Below are 13,682 nucleotides of genomic sequence, written 5' to 3' on the forward strand. Positions count from 1 at the left end.
CGTGTATTTTCTCTACGTATTGTACTGTACTTGCTGCTCAGGATGCAGTCACCTTTACATTGAGGAGATCAAACGCCAACCACCTCCATTCTGTCTGCAAGAACGACCCTAAACACCTTGTCATTTGGCACTTCAATTCTTCAGCCCACTCCCACTCTGACCTTTCTGTCTTTGGCCTTCGACGCTGTTCCAATGATGCTCAATGCAAGCTCAAAAAACAGCACTGTAACTTTTTAATCCAGCACTTTGCGGCCCTTTGTCCTTAATATCGACATTAATAACTTCAGACCTTAACTATAGCTTCCACTTTCTCCTTCGCAGGAGGTTCTGGTGAAGTTGGATGGGTATGCTGACATTTCCAGGGAGAGAGGGACCTGTTTCGTGCTTGGACCCTCGGTCAGAACACCATGCTGATAGGGTGGTCTGCTTTCTTGTGTCGATCTTTTTTGTTCTGATGAAAGGTCATCGATCTGAAACATTGGGCTGGATTTTGCTATGACCGGCAAACGAATGGCACCAGCTGTTCATTAGACTTGCACTTGCCAATAGACTTTCTATGAGCTTTTGCACGGCGAGTTACTGTGAGTTAGAGAGCCATTCAATGTGGCGCCCTCTACAGGGCATCTGGGACCTGTGAGAACAAGGCAAGCAATTGTGTATCTCCTTAACCAGTCAGATTGAAGAATATTTAGTGAGCAGCACAGTGGCTGAACCAGCAGGTGCAAGTTAGAATAGTGAATTCAATTATCAAATCAGGTACAGTAAGTGAAATAAATATTGGATTAAGAGACAGAGATAAAAGAGACAGAAAGAAAAAGTAAGATTTTTTAAAATTTAAATTTGAATACAAATGTCTAACAATAATTCAAAACTGAAGGATAAGACTCCACTCTTGTAAAAGTTAGTTTTCATTGCCAGAGAGGTTGTTTGGCAGTAATTAATACTTACCACGCCATTAACAGGATGCTTACACGAGAACCGACCAGCCCAAACTTTTTCTGGCGAGTTTAGTCCGTATCTATGACATCAGTCCGGAAATTCATGCTGTTAAATTCATTTGAATGGTGAGTCAGACAGCGAGATGCCATTATCGCACAGCTTTTGGAGGAGCAGGATATCTCGGCCAGCAACTTCCGTATTTCTGCGTTTAACTGCGCATGTGCAGTCGCTGGAAGTTACTGTTCAATTTGCACATAAATAACGGTGAGCGTTGTTAGCCTCACCATTATTTTTACAGCAAAATCCGACCCATTAAGTTTATTTCTCTCTCCACAGATCCTGCCTGACCTGCTGAGTGTTTCCAACATTTTCTGATTCTAACCCAAATTATTAAGTTTTTGAGCCAACTTTTTACTTGACAGACAGGCACATTAATACTCTTACACTGATACACGGAGGCAGGGTGACCAGCTCATGGCTAAGAATATAAGAAAGTATGGAACATATTAGCAGGCCCACACTTTCCAAATAGGCCATACACAATTTGGATTGTAATGGTTATCCCATTTATTTAATTTCCTCAGGGAGGTGACTAACCACAGGTAAGACTTCCAAGAAGAAGAAACTCTGAAATTACTCTCTAATCTTTGAAATAAGCAATTGAAAACTAACATTTTGATCTATGTTATTAACTCTGAGCTGCTGAATTCCACAAATAATATTTCCTGTGCTCCCAATTATTTTGCTCCATTGAGTTTTGATCATCATTGTTTATGCTTATCTTTATGATCTTCATTCCTGTTCTTAACAAGATACTTATCCAAAAACTTTTCAAAAGATTTTGCCAGATTTCATTAATTGATTTTTGTGGAAGTCTATTCCATATATCTACTGCTCCATGAGAAAAAAATGTTGAGGCTAGCCAATTTTGTACTGTTTTTTATGGTAATGGACCTGTTAGATCTTCAAGCTTGTTTTTAAATAAGACAAATAACTAAGGAGACATATGGATCTGCAAGATCCCTGGAGATTTACTTTTCTCTGGTAATGCACTGGTTAACATTTTCATGTAAAATTTATTTTTGTGCTGTATTAATGCAGCCATTTACCTGCTTACATAAACATATTAACCCATGTGTATGGGAAAAAATGAAACCTCCTGGAGGCAATTTAAATTGGGATGCAGCACATTATTTTTACTCCAGACTTCATAGTATATACTTGAGGATAGACTACATATTGCCTTTTAAGGGCTGACAGTGACAATTTTGGTTGCAATAACCATAATATCAATATCATGTTGTCTGATAACACATCAATATGGGGCCTTTGCACTCAAACCACCCAGTTTTAAAGATTTTAAGAGGTGGGTGTGAAACGTGTCCAAGCTCCAAGAGCCAGAATTTATAGCCACCATAATGCAGAAAACCAATAAGTACTTCAAAAATAATGAGGAAACAGCAAGTTCATAAGTTTGCAAAGCAGGAATGAGGGAGAAAGTGATTGAATGAGCAGCTAAGTAGAAATGAGTTAGAGAGCAGGAAAAAAAACAATTGGAGGATGAGATAAAGGACTTAGCATTATGAATGGCTTGGTATTCTTTTCCCAATTTTAGAAATGAAATCAATATAAAATAACTTTCTTGCATACTGATTTATTATAATATTGGAAAAAGCTGATTGTAAGTTTTTTTTTTACAATTTTGAAAAAAAATCTGCTTACTGTAGCCACAATCTTCTAAACAACAATTCTTGGATCTGGAAGTTGTACCAGAGCACTGGAGGTTTGCCAATGTAAAGCTTCTTTTCAGAAAGGGATAAACCAGCTAACTATAGACCAGACAGCTCAACATCAGTAGTGGGTAAGAAGAAGATGTTGGGGTAGAATTTCCAGAAGGGTTCCTCAATCTCCGGTTGTTTATGCCGTTTCTCCGAGGTTTCTGCCGATTTTCTGCCGAAATTATGGTGGAAGATCAGAACCTCCCTCCCCCGCCGCGGAAATTCCAGGCGCTTGTATTTGTATAGCACCTTTCGCATCCTCAAGAGCACTTTACACACAATCAATTACTTTTGAAATATTATTTTGAAGTCACTATTGATTTGTAGACAAACACAGTAATCAATCTGCACACTGCTATGTCCCACAAACAGCATTGAGATGAATCAGCATTTAATCTGTTTCAGTGGCATAGGTTGAGAGATAAATATTGGCCAGGATACCAGGAGAATAGTGCTATGGGATCTTTTATGTCCGCTTGGACATAAAAGAAGCCTTGGTTTAATATCTCATACTTGCTTGGGGGCACTGCTGAAAATGCAGCACTTCCTTAGTTCTGCACTGGAGCACCAGCTTAGATTATGTACTCAAGTCTCCGGAGTGGGACCTGAACTCATGACCTGCTGACTTAGAGATGAGAGTGCAACCATTGAGCCAAGGTTGACATTACTGAGATGATACTTCTAAAGGACATTATACAGGATAAACTTAAATACTCACTTAGAAAGACATGGGTTAGTTAAGGGCAGCCAGCACAGGTTTGTAAAATGTTTGTCATGTCTGACAATTTTAATAGAGCTCTTTGAGGAAACAACAGAGTGCATTGATAAAGGAAATGCAGTGGACGCAGTGCATATGGATTTTCAAAAGGCATTTGATAAGTTGCCTTGGTTTGTTCATAAAATGGAGGCAGATAGTATTAAAGGAATGGTGACAGCATGGACAGAAAGTTAATTAGTTAAAGGACAGAAAACAGAGAGTAGTGGGTAATGGATGTTTATCGGATTGGAGAGATGAAAACAGTGGTGACTGTCAGTGATTAGTGTTGGGAATGTTGCTCCTCACGACATATATAACTGATCTGGATTTTATGGTTCTACACTAATGAAATCAAAATATAAACTTAAAAAGAAATTGTTTAACAGGAACCCATGCGGCTGAAAGTCTGATGGGCCCGTTCCACCCTCGAAGTGTGTAAGGGTGGAACTCATGGCCAGCTAAAGTGAAGGCCGCTGACCCTGTCCCAAATTGTGTGGACGGGGTCATTATATGGTCGGATGGGCACATTGTGCCTGTAAAAGTGCATCAGTGGTGCCCGTCCCGACTAAGGCTCAGAATGTCAGAGTGGCTCCATGCTGCTCCGATGCAGCGGATGTACTCTTGGAAGGGCTTTTCAGGAACAGAGTGGTCTGAGCTCTGCAGCTTTGAAATGATCTATCAAGCTGCCCCTGCAAGGTAATCAATCCCCTCCAGGATCAATTACTTACTTCATTCAGCACTCAGAGGCCTTTACTAGTCCCATAATGGAATCTGTGCCTGTCCTTACCAGGTGTAACCTCTGCTTGCCCTATCGAGATGTGTACTGAGTGGATTTTCCTGGGAAGCCCAGAAACTTATCCAGCCATGCTCCTTAACTTAGGGGGATGGACATGTGGAAGATCCATCCATGCGCACCCCCCCCCCACCACTGCCCCTCCAACGGAATTCCTTGGCCTGCTCTCCAAGGGACATAATCTCAGCAGAACAGAATTCCACCTTAGTTACCTCCTCCCCCTCCCTGACAGAAATGCCTGAGATGCACTCAGTACAAGGACATAATTTCAGAACCCATGTGTTTGATTAGGGAAAGCACATCTGTTTTATTTTTTTATGTTTATAATGTCCTGGGAACGAGTGATAATTGTTCCCATTTACTGTATCTAATAACCTTGTCAAAACAACAAGTGAAATGACAAGAGTGCCTTCTCAAATCTTTCCCAGCTTTGATGGTTAAGTGCTCTACAGGATTGTTTCTTTCCCTTTGAAGTTAAATTTTGTCTGACAGCTGTACTTCTGGGACGAGAGTTCATGGTCATTGCAACATCTTGGTTAGGGAGTGATGCTACGTATTTAAAAAGATGAAGCCAAAGACCCTGGTGCCATTTTTGTCTGCTGAACTGTAATTATTTTTATAGATGCACAACCTCAGTATCCTGTTTCGACTCTGAGCTGAGCTAAAACCCTACATCCAGTCCATGCCAAGACCACATACTTACAGTTCTGTGCCCCAGTATATTGATTTCAAAATCCTCGTCCTTCATCTCCAAATCCCTCTATAGCCTTGCCCCATCCCACCTCTGCAATCTTCTCCAGCTATATGTCCTTGATGCATGCTCTACTCCTCCATCCTTGATCTACTGTTTGTCTCCCACCTCCTCCGCCTCACAATGTATGGGACAGCCTTCAGCCACTAAACCTAAGCATTCTGGAATTCTCCTCCTTGCCTCACTAGCTCACTCCCCATCTCAAAAGACCTTTCAAAACTTATCTCTTCAACTGTTCCTTTGGTCGTCTTCCTTACCTTCTCTCTTACTCCCTGCTCGGTATCCGCAGCTCCGCTCAATAGTGCCTTGGGACGGTTTGTTATGTAAAAGGCATTATATAAATGTAAGTTTTGTTAAAACTGGCTTTATTATTCAGTATAATTCACGTTTTGTTGATTTGCTGCATATTTATGTATCACAATTTAAAAATAAAATATTGCTCTATGTGTGTGGCTGCAAGTTCCATTAAATGAATAAACTTTCATCACCCCAATCAAAGATTGTCATAGAACATATCCCTCCTGTTGCAGCTGGGAGGTTTCTGGCTTCCACTGGGACCTGCTTGTTGATGTGAGGCACAAAGTGGTTGACACATCCATTAACTGTCTTCCACTTAGTGACTTAGCAATATGCATTTCCCATTTCTTAGAGCATATAATGAGTACAGTGCAGCTCTAAATCAAGATGAACATCGTCATTAATGATTTCCATAATAGCTATTTTTAATAACCATTAAAGCTCCAATTTAAAATGGTTTTAATTTGTAACTCCTACTGTAATATCAATCACACTGCACATGTGCACTTCTAGCACTTTCAATATACAAAACTTCCCAAGACACTTTATAGAATGGTAAAACAATTGATTTATTTTTCTGTGGAAGGTGAACAGACTGCAATAATTAGTTGCCAGGTCAACCTAGCTGATTAAAAGGGACAAATATAATCAGGTAAGGGAGAACACTTCAGGAAACTGATTACTTTTGCCCCCTATGTGGCAGGCCGTTATAGGTATTTTAAACACTTCTACTGTCGAAAACTTAATTACCTACTATACACAATGCATTAACTCCAAACACTTATTTTCAGACAAGTAAGAATTTATTAAGAAACTTGTACAAGTTGGAAGGTAGCTCAAGCACCATTTTCCACACTACTTGCATGCAAAAAATAAATTCTCCTCCTGTCTGAGTAAGTATAGAATGTGCATGTGTAGTGGGGGGGGGGGGCATGTAATAATTTTAAAGCTTGCCAGTTACTAACTCTGAGGTAAATGTTAAGCTTTAAATCAATAAGATGTTAGAGGTTAGAACAACCGCAAGATCCCTCGGTGAGGAAGAGGGAGGATGCACAACTCATAAATATTGTGGCCCCAAAATTCCTGGGGACCTGCTTCACCTGCACTAACTAACCCTGAGCCAGACACCCTGTCCCCAATCCCAGGGGCAGGGTCATTTACACTACTGGGACAGACACTTCAGCAGCATTACACTGAACCATCTGCTGGAAGATGATGCAGCCCAAAGTCATTCCTTCAGGGGAACCCTAGGGCCCACTCCAGGGCTGACAAAAAAATTAAAATGCCTTCAGCTCTAAAGGGAACCATGCATTATTTTTATAAAAAGGTAATTAATCCTACCCGAGTTTGGTTACATGAAGTGCCAGCCATGGCTCAATGAGTACTCTTGCTTCTGAGTCAGAGGGTTGGAGGTTCAAGTCCCACTCCAGAGTCTTGAGCACAAAATCTAAATTGACTCTCTAATACAGTACTGAGGGACTGCTGCACTGTCGGAATTGCCATCTTTCGGATGAGCCGTTAAACTGAGGCCATGTCTGCCCTCTCAGATGGATATAAAAGATCCCATTGCACTGTTTTGAAGAAGAACAGGGGAGTTCTCCCCATTGTCCTGGCCAATACTTATCCCTCAACCAACACCTAAAAAAAACAGATTATCTAGTCATTATCACATTGCTGTTTGTGGGAGCTTGCTGTGTGCAATTGGCTGCTGCGTTTCCTACATTACAAAAGTGACTACACTTCAAAAGTATTTCTTTGGCTGTAAAGCACTTTGGGACACCCTGAGGTCATGAAAGGTGCTATATAAATGCAAGTCTGTCTTTCTTTTACTTTTTTTCTCAGGAGTTTCTGGGGCCTTGACCATATTCAAGTCAGTTGGCATAGGTTCTGCTGAAGCTTATGGAAGGCATAAATGGCAGAATTTCGCAGGGAAGCCTCCCCAGACAGGCCCCTTTTGATGTAAGGAAAATCCATCCACGGCCCTTCTAACACAAAAAGTTTAACAGTGCAGAACAGGAAACAGTAGGAAATTAAGCAGAGCAGTAAATCTGCAGAATCCACTTTTTAAAATTTTTATACAGTATCTACATTTCCGCATTTCAACAAACGACAACTAATGGGATGTTCAACTAGTTCGTAATATCATGGCCATTGGATGTAGCTTGTTCATATTTTACCCTTATCCATGTCATAATCTCCATATTAATTTGAAAAGAAATAATTTCATAGGAACATTGGAATAGGACTAGGTCATTCGACCCGCAAGCCTGTTCTGCCATTCAATCAGATCATGCCTGATCCATACCCCAATTCCACTTAGCCGCCTTTGATCCATATCCCTTGATATCCTTACCTAACAAAAATCTATTGATCTCGGTCTTGAAAATTTCAATTGACTCAACATCCACAGCCTTTTGGGGGAGTGAGTTCCACATGTCCACTAGCCTTTGTGTGATGCCATCAGGATGCCATTGTTAATGATGATGAAATGCTGTCTAACTATGGTTATTTTTAAAAAACTTTCTGTATTTGGTTAACAATTAGACAAGGCATGAAAGTCTGAAGGAAGAGTTGCTACTTAAATATCACAGAGCTTGAGGAGGTGAGTGCTTTCCTATCAGCTGTTTCTCTGCTTCTATAATTAATGTTCAGTGCTGCAAGTAATATATTCTTATTTAAAATAGGTTGTAAATAAAAAAGGATAACTGGGACTTATGTGCTCATCTCAGGTCGTAGGAATGATAGGACTGGAGTCTCTCTTAAATCAACCACCTCACTAAGTTTCTCACCTTTAACCAGCTCCTGTGGACTATATGTACTGAATAAATACCAGAGCTAGACTGGACATTTCTCGTATTTGTACAACCTGCTGCTAGCATGTTCCCCCTGTTGTGTTCTCTAATAGCGATGATATTCAATAACTGATTTACCACAAGAATTGGGGCCTAGTACGTCCAGCAGCAATAGCAACCCCATAGTTCACAAACAACGGAGGTTTTTACCAATTCTAGAGATCAGAGATAAACTTTAGTCTGTAATTCTGTTCGCTTATGGATTTTAAATGTAATTTTAAAAATCACTTGGAAGTTTCAGTTTCAATAGCTCTTATGGTATTATCTTTCAATGCCGGCCTTATAGAAGCTAAGACAAAAGTCATTAAAGCCAGTGTTGCGACAAACTTATTTCCACTGGAAAATGGACTGAGATAAATTGAACCCATTCAACGTTTGATTTAAGCGGGTAATTGTGACATTGCGGAAGGTTTTAGTAGAGTTTTGTGTTCTAATTATTATCGTATTACAGCTGTCCATTCCTTTTGTCACACTATGGCCCTGAATTGCTGGATTCTTTCAATCTCCTGCTGTGATTTTGGCAGCAGTTCAGCAGTAACCCTGGACATAAGAACATAAGAACATAATAATAGGAGCAGGAGTAGGCCATACGGCCCCTTGAGCCTGCTCCGCCATTCAATGGATGATCTTCCACCTCAACTCCACTTTCTAGCCCGAACCGCATATCCCTTGAATCCGCTAGAGCCCAAAAATCTATCGATCTTAGTCTTGAATATACTCAACGACTGAGCGTCCACAGCCCTCTGGGGTAGAGAATTCCAAAGATGCACAACTCTCTGAGTGAAGAAATTTCTCCTCATCTCAGTCCTAAATGGCTGACCCCTTATCCTGAGATTATGCCCCCTAGTTCTAGACTCTCAAGACAAGGGAAACAGCCTCACAGCATCTACCCTGTCAAGCCCTCTCAGAATCTTATATATTTCAATGAGATCACCTCTCATTCTTCTAAATTCCAGAGAATATAGGCCCATTCTACTCAATCTTTCCTAAAACGACAAACCTTTCATCCCAGGAATCAATCTGGTGAACCTTCAATGTACCACCTCTAAGGCAAGTATATCCTCCCTTAGGTAAGGAGACCAATACTCCAGGTATGGCCTCACCAAAGCCTTGTACAATTGCAGCAAGACTTCCTTACTCTTGTACTCCAACCCCCTTGCATTAAAGGCCAATATACCATTTGTCTTCCTAATTGCTTGCTGTACCTGCATGTTAACTTTTTGTGTTTTGTGCACAAGGACACCCAAATCCCTCTGAACACCAACATTTAATAGTTTCTCACCATTTAAAAAATATTCTGTTTTTCTATTCTTCCTACCAAAATGAATAACCTCACATTTCCCCACATTATACTCCATCTGTCACCTTCTTGCCCATTCACTTAACCTGTCTATATACCTTTGCAGAATATTTGTGTCCTCCTCACAGCTTACTTTCCCACCTAGCTTCGTAACATCAGCAAACTTGGATACATTACACTCGGTCCCTTCATCTAAATCATTAATATAGATTGTAAATAACTTGGGCCCAAGCACTGATCCTTGCGGCACCCCACTAGTTATAGCCTGCCAACTTGAAAATGTCCCGTTTATTCCTACTCTCTGTTTTCTGTTCATTAACCAATCCTCTATCCATGCTAATATAATACCCCAACCCCGTGAGTCCATATCTTATGTAACAACCTTTTGTGTGGCACCTTATCGAATGCCTTTTGAAAATTCAAATATACCACATCCACTGGTTCCCCTTTATCTACCCTATTAGTTACATCTCCAAAAAACTCCAATAGATTTGTCAAACACGATTTCCCTTTCATAAAACCATGTTATGCTTTTCTAAGTGCCCGTTACCACATCCTTAATAATGGATTCCAACATTTTCCTGACTACTGATGTCAGGCTAACTGGCCTGTAGTTCCCTCCTTTCTTGAATAGTGGGGTTACATTTGCTACCTTCCAATCCACTGGGACCATTCTAGAATCTAGGGAATTATGGAAGATCATAGCCAATGCATCCATTATCTCTGCAGCCACCTGTTTTAGAACCCTAGGATGTAGGCCATCAGGTCCAGGGGATTTGTTGAATTTTAGTCCCATTAATTTCTCCAGTACTTTTACTTTACTAATATTAATTACTTTAAGTTCCTCACTCTCATTAGACCCTTGGTTCCCCATTATTTCTGGCATGTTTTTTGTGTCTTCTACTGTGAATTTATTTAATGTCTCTGCCAGTTCCTTATTTCCCATTATAATTTCTCCTGTCTCAGCCTCTAAGGGTTCCACGTTTACTTTTGCTACTCTCTTCCTTTTTACATACTTGTGGAAGCTCTTACAATCCGTTTTTATATTTCTTGCTTGTTTACTTTCATACTTTATTTTCTCCCTCTTTATCAACTTTTTGGTCCTCCTTTGCTGGTTTCTAAAGCTCTCCCAACCCTCAGGCTTATTACTCTTCTTGACAACATTATAAGCCTCTTCTTTCAACCTAATACTATCCTTAACTTCTTTAGTTAGTTGGATGGATCACTTTTCCCATGGAGTTTTTATTCCTCAATGGAATGTATGTTCATTGAGAATTATGAAATATTTCTTTATCTACTGTCATATCCTTTAAACTAATTTCCCAATCAACCTTAGCCAACTCGCCCCTCATACCTATGTAATTGGCTTTGGTTAAGTTTAAGACTCTAGTTTCAGACTTAAGTACGTCACTCTCAAACTCAATGTGAAATTCTATCATATTATGATCACTCTTCCCCAGAGGAACCCTTACTATGAGATTACTAATTAACCCTGTCTCATTACACAAGACAAGATCTAAAATAACCTGTTCACTGGTTGGTTCCATGATGTATTGTTCTAGGAAACTGTCTCGAATGCATTCCATTAATTTGTCCTCCAAACTACTTTTGTCAATTTGATTCACCTCGTCTATATGACGATTAAAGTCCCCCACAATTATTGCATTACTTTTGTTACAAGCTCCTCTTATTTCTTGATTAATACTCTGTCCAACAATATATCTACTGTTAGGGGGCCTATAAACTACTCCCACCATTGTTTTCTGCCCCTTATCTCCACCCATACTGATTCTACTCTCTGCTCTTCCGAGTCAAGATCCTTTCTCACTACTGTCATTATCTCATCCTTTATTATCAGGGCTACCCCCGCCCCCTCCCCCACAACTTCTTTTTCATTTTGTCTGTCTTTTCAAAAAGTCAAGTACCCTGGAATATTTAGTTGTCAACCTTGGTCACCTTGTAACCATGTCTCAGTAATGGCTACTAGATCAAACCCATTTATCCCTATTTGTGCCATTAATTCATCTATCTTGTTACGAATGCTTTGCGCATTCAGATAAAGTGCCTTTAATTTTAACTTTTTACTATTTTTCCCTGATTTAACCTTATTCACTGATGCATTATTACTGCTAAACTCTCTGTTCCTTCCTGACACACTCTATTTATCTTTACCCAAATTGCTACGCTACTCTATGGCCTTGACTTTTCTCTTTAGATTTATAAATTTACACTTACCTGAACCCTCCCCCCCTTTTTATTTTAAAGCCCTATCTACCGCCCTAGTTATTTGATTCGCCAGGACAATGGTCCCAGCCCGGTTTAAGTGGAACCCGTCCCAATGGAACAGCTCCCTCTTTTCCCAGTACTGGTGCCAGTGCCCCATGAATTGAAACCCCTGTCTCCCACACCACTCTTTGAGCCAAGCATTTAACTCTCTGATCTGTTTGGACCTTTGCCAATTTGCTAAAGGTTCAGGTAATAATACAGAGATTATTACCTTTGAGGTTCTGCTTATTAATTTGCACCCTAGCTCCTCAAACTGCCTCAGGAGAACCTCATTCATCATTCTACCTATGTTGTTGGTTCCTACTTGGACCACGACAACTGGATCCTCCCTCTCATGCTCCAAGTTCTTCTCCAGCCGCGAAGAGATATCCTTAACTCTGGCACCGGGCAGACAACACAGCCTTCGGGACTCCCGGTCGCGGCTGCGGAGAGCAGTGTCTATCCCCCTGACTATACAAAATCTGGAGAGTGATGTTTTTTAGCTATTTATGCCATTTCTCCGCTGGTTCTGGCAATATCTTGCCAGGGAACCCCCGTGGCAGGCGTATATGTTTAATGTAGATTCTGAAACCACAGGGCAGAAATTCCAATTGACAAAGTTCACATGCAAATGCTTAATGTGCTTGTATTACATTCCTGTGTGAGCTTTTTCTTCATGCAGGCATTAAACCATTTAAAATAAAGACCCATTTAAAAATAGTGCATGCAGGCATGTATTATGAGCAAATTATGCACTCATATGAGAACTTTGCTGATTGGATTTTCTACCCTTATATATGTCCCTAAGCTGCATAATGCCATGTTACAAGTGCTCATATTGATGAGTAGGGACAGCAGTGTGATAAGTGCTCAGAAAGGCTGGATATATTTTTCTGGTTTTATGTTATGAACAAACATTTTAAAAACAAGTAACATTCGTTTGGAATACATAGTGATTAGAGCACAATGAAAAAGAGAAACTAGGACTAGAGGTGCTTCACAAATCAACATTACAATGAACACCAAGGGGAAACCATCATTGAAAATATTTTGTTATGATAATTAAAATGATGCAATTAAAGTTTCATCTTAAAATTACAGTTGCAGCTCAGCATCATATTAATAACTGGCTATCCTTTATACACATTTTCTGAAAAATCAATGTATCCAAGGACTGAAAAGAATTAAATGATTGTAGTTGACTAACTAAACCATATTGAACAAGCCAGCAGCATGTATTCTGCTGTGTGGTAATTCAGTCGGGAATTCTGACCGTTATTATGTTTCAATTTGAAAATATTTATATTAAAGGGACTTACTTAATGTAATATGGATTGATGGTTAAGAAATTACATGAAGAGAAAATAATTAAAAGCAGCTAACATGGATTTCAGAAAGGAAGATCATGCTTGACAACACTGATAAGAGTTTTTTGAGGAGCTGACAGGTATAGTGGATGGGGGAAATTTAGTAGAGCTGGTGTTCATGGAGTTTCAGAAAGCCTTTGACAACATACCACACAGGAGACTATTGGAGAAGATCAAGGGGTATGCAATTATGGGGAGGGTAACAAATTGGATTAAAATCCTGGAGGAAACAGAGTAGGAGTGTGTCTGAATTTATAAGGAAAACAGCCCAGTTAAACTTGTCATGTTGCAATTACATCCTCCCACCAGTGGCATTGCTGTAGTGCCTCAGTTAGGTGTCTCCGAGCTCTTTAGTCTGTACTGCAAAGAAACTCCTCTGCTCCAAACAACTCTATTTCTTTGTTTCCTAAATTGCCAAAAGGTTTGCTTTTTAACCATAAATAATATCAATTAAAAGTATGACATGAAAATAAGGACAGAATGTATGAATTTAAAATGGGGGCTGAATTACGTCTGCATACCCTGGTCCAATTATCACCTGCCCTTTAACCCCGCTTCACCTGAAAACTACATGTGCAAAGTC

This window comes from Heptranchias perlo, chromosome 19, assembly GCF_035084215.1.
Source record: "Heptranchias perlo isolate sHepPer1 chromosome 19, sHepPer1.hap1, whole genome shotgun sequence".
NCBI classification, from domain to species: domain Eukaryota; kingdom Metazoa; phylum Chordata; class Chondrichthyes; order Hexanchiformes; family Hexanchidae; genus Heptranchias; species Heptranchias perlo.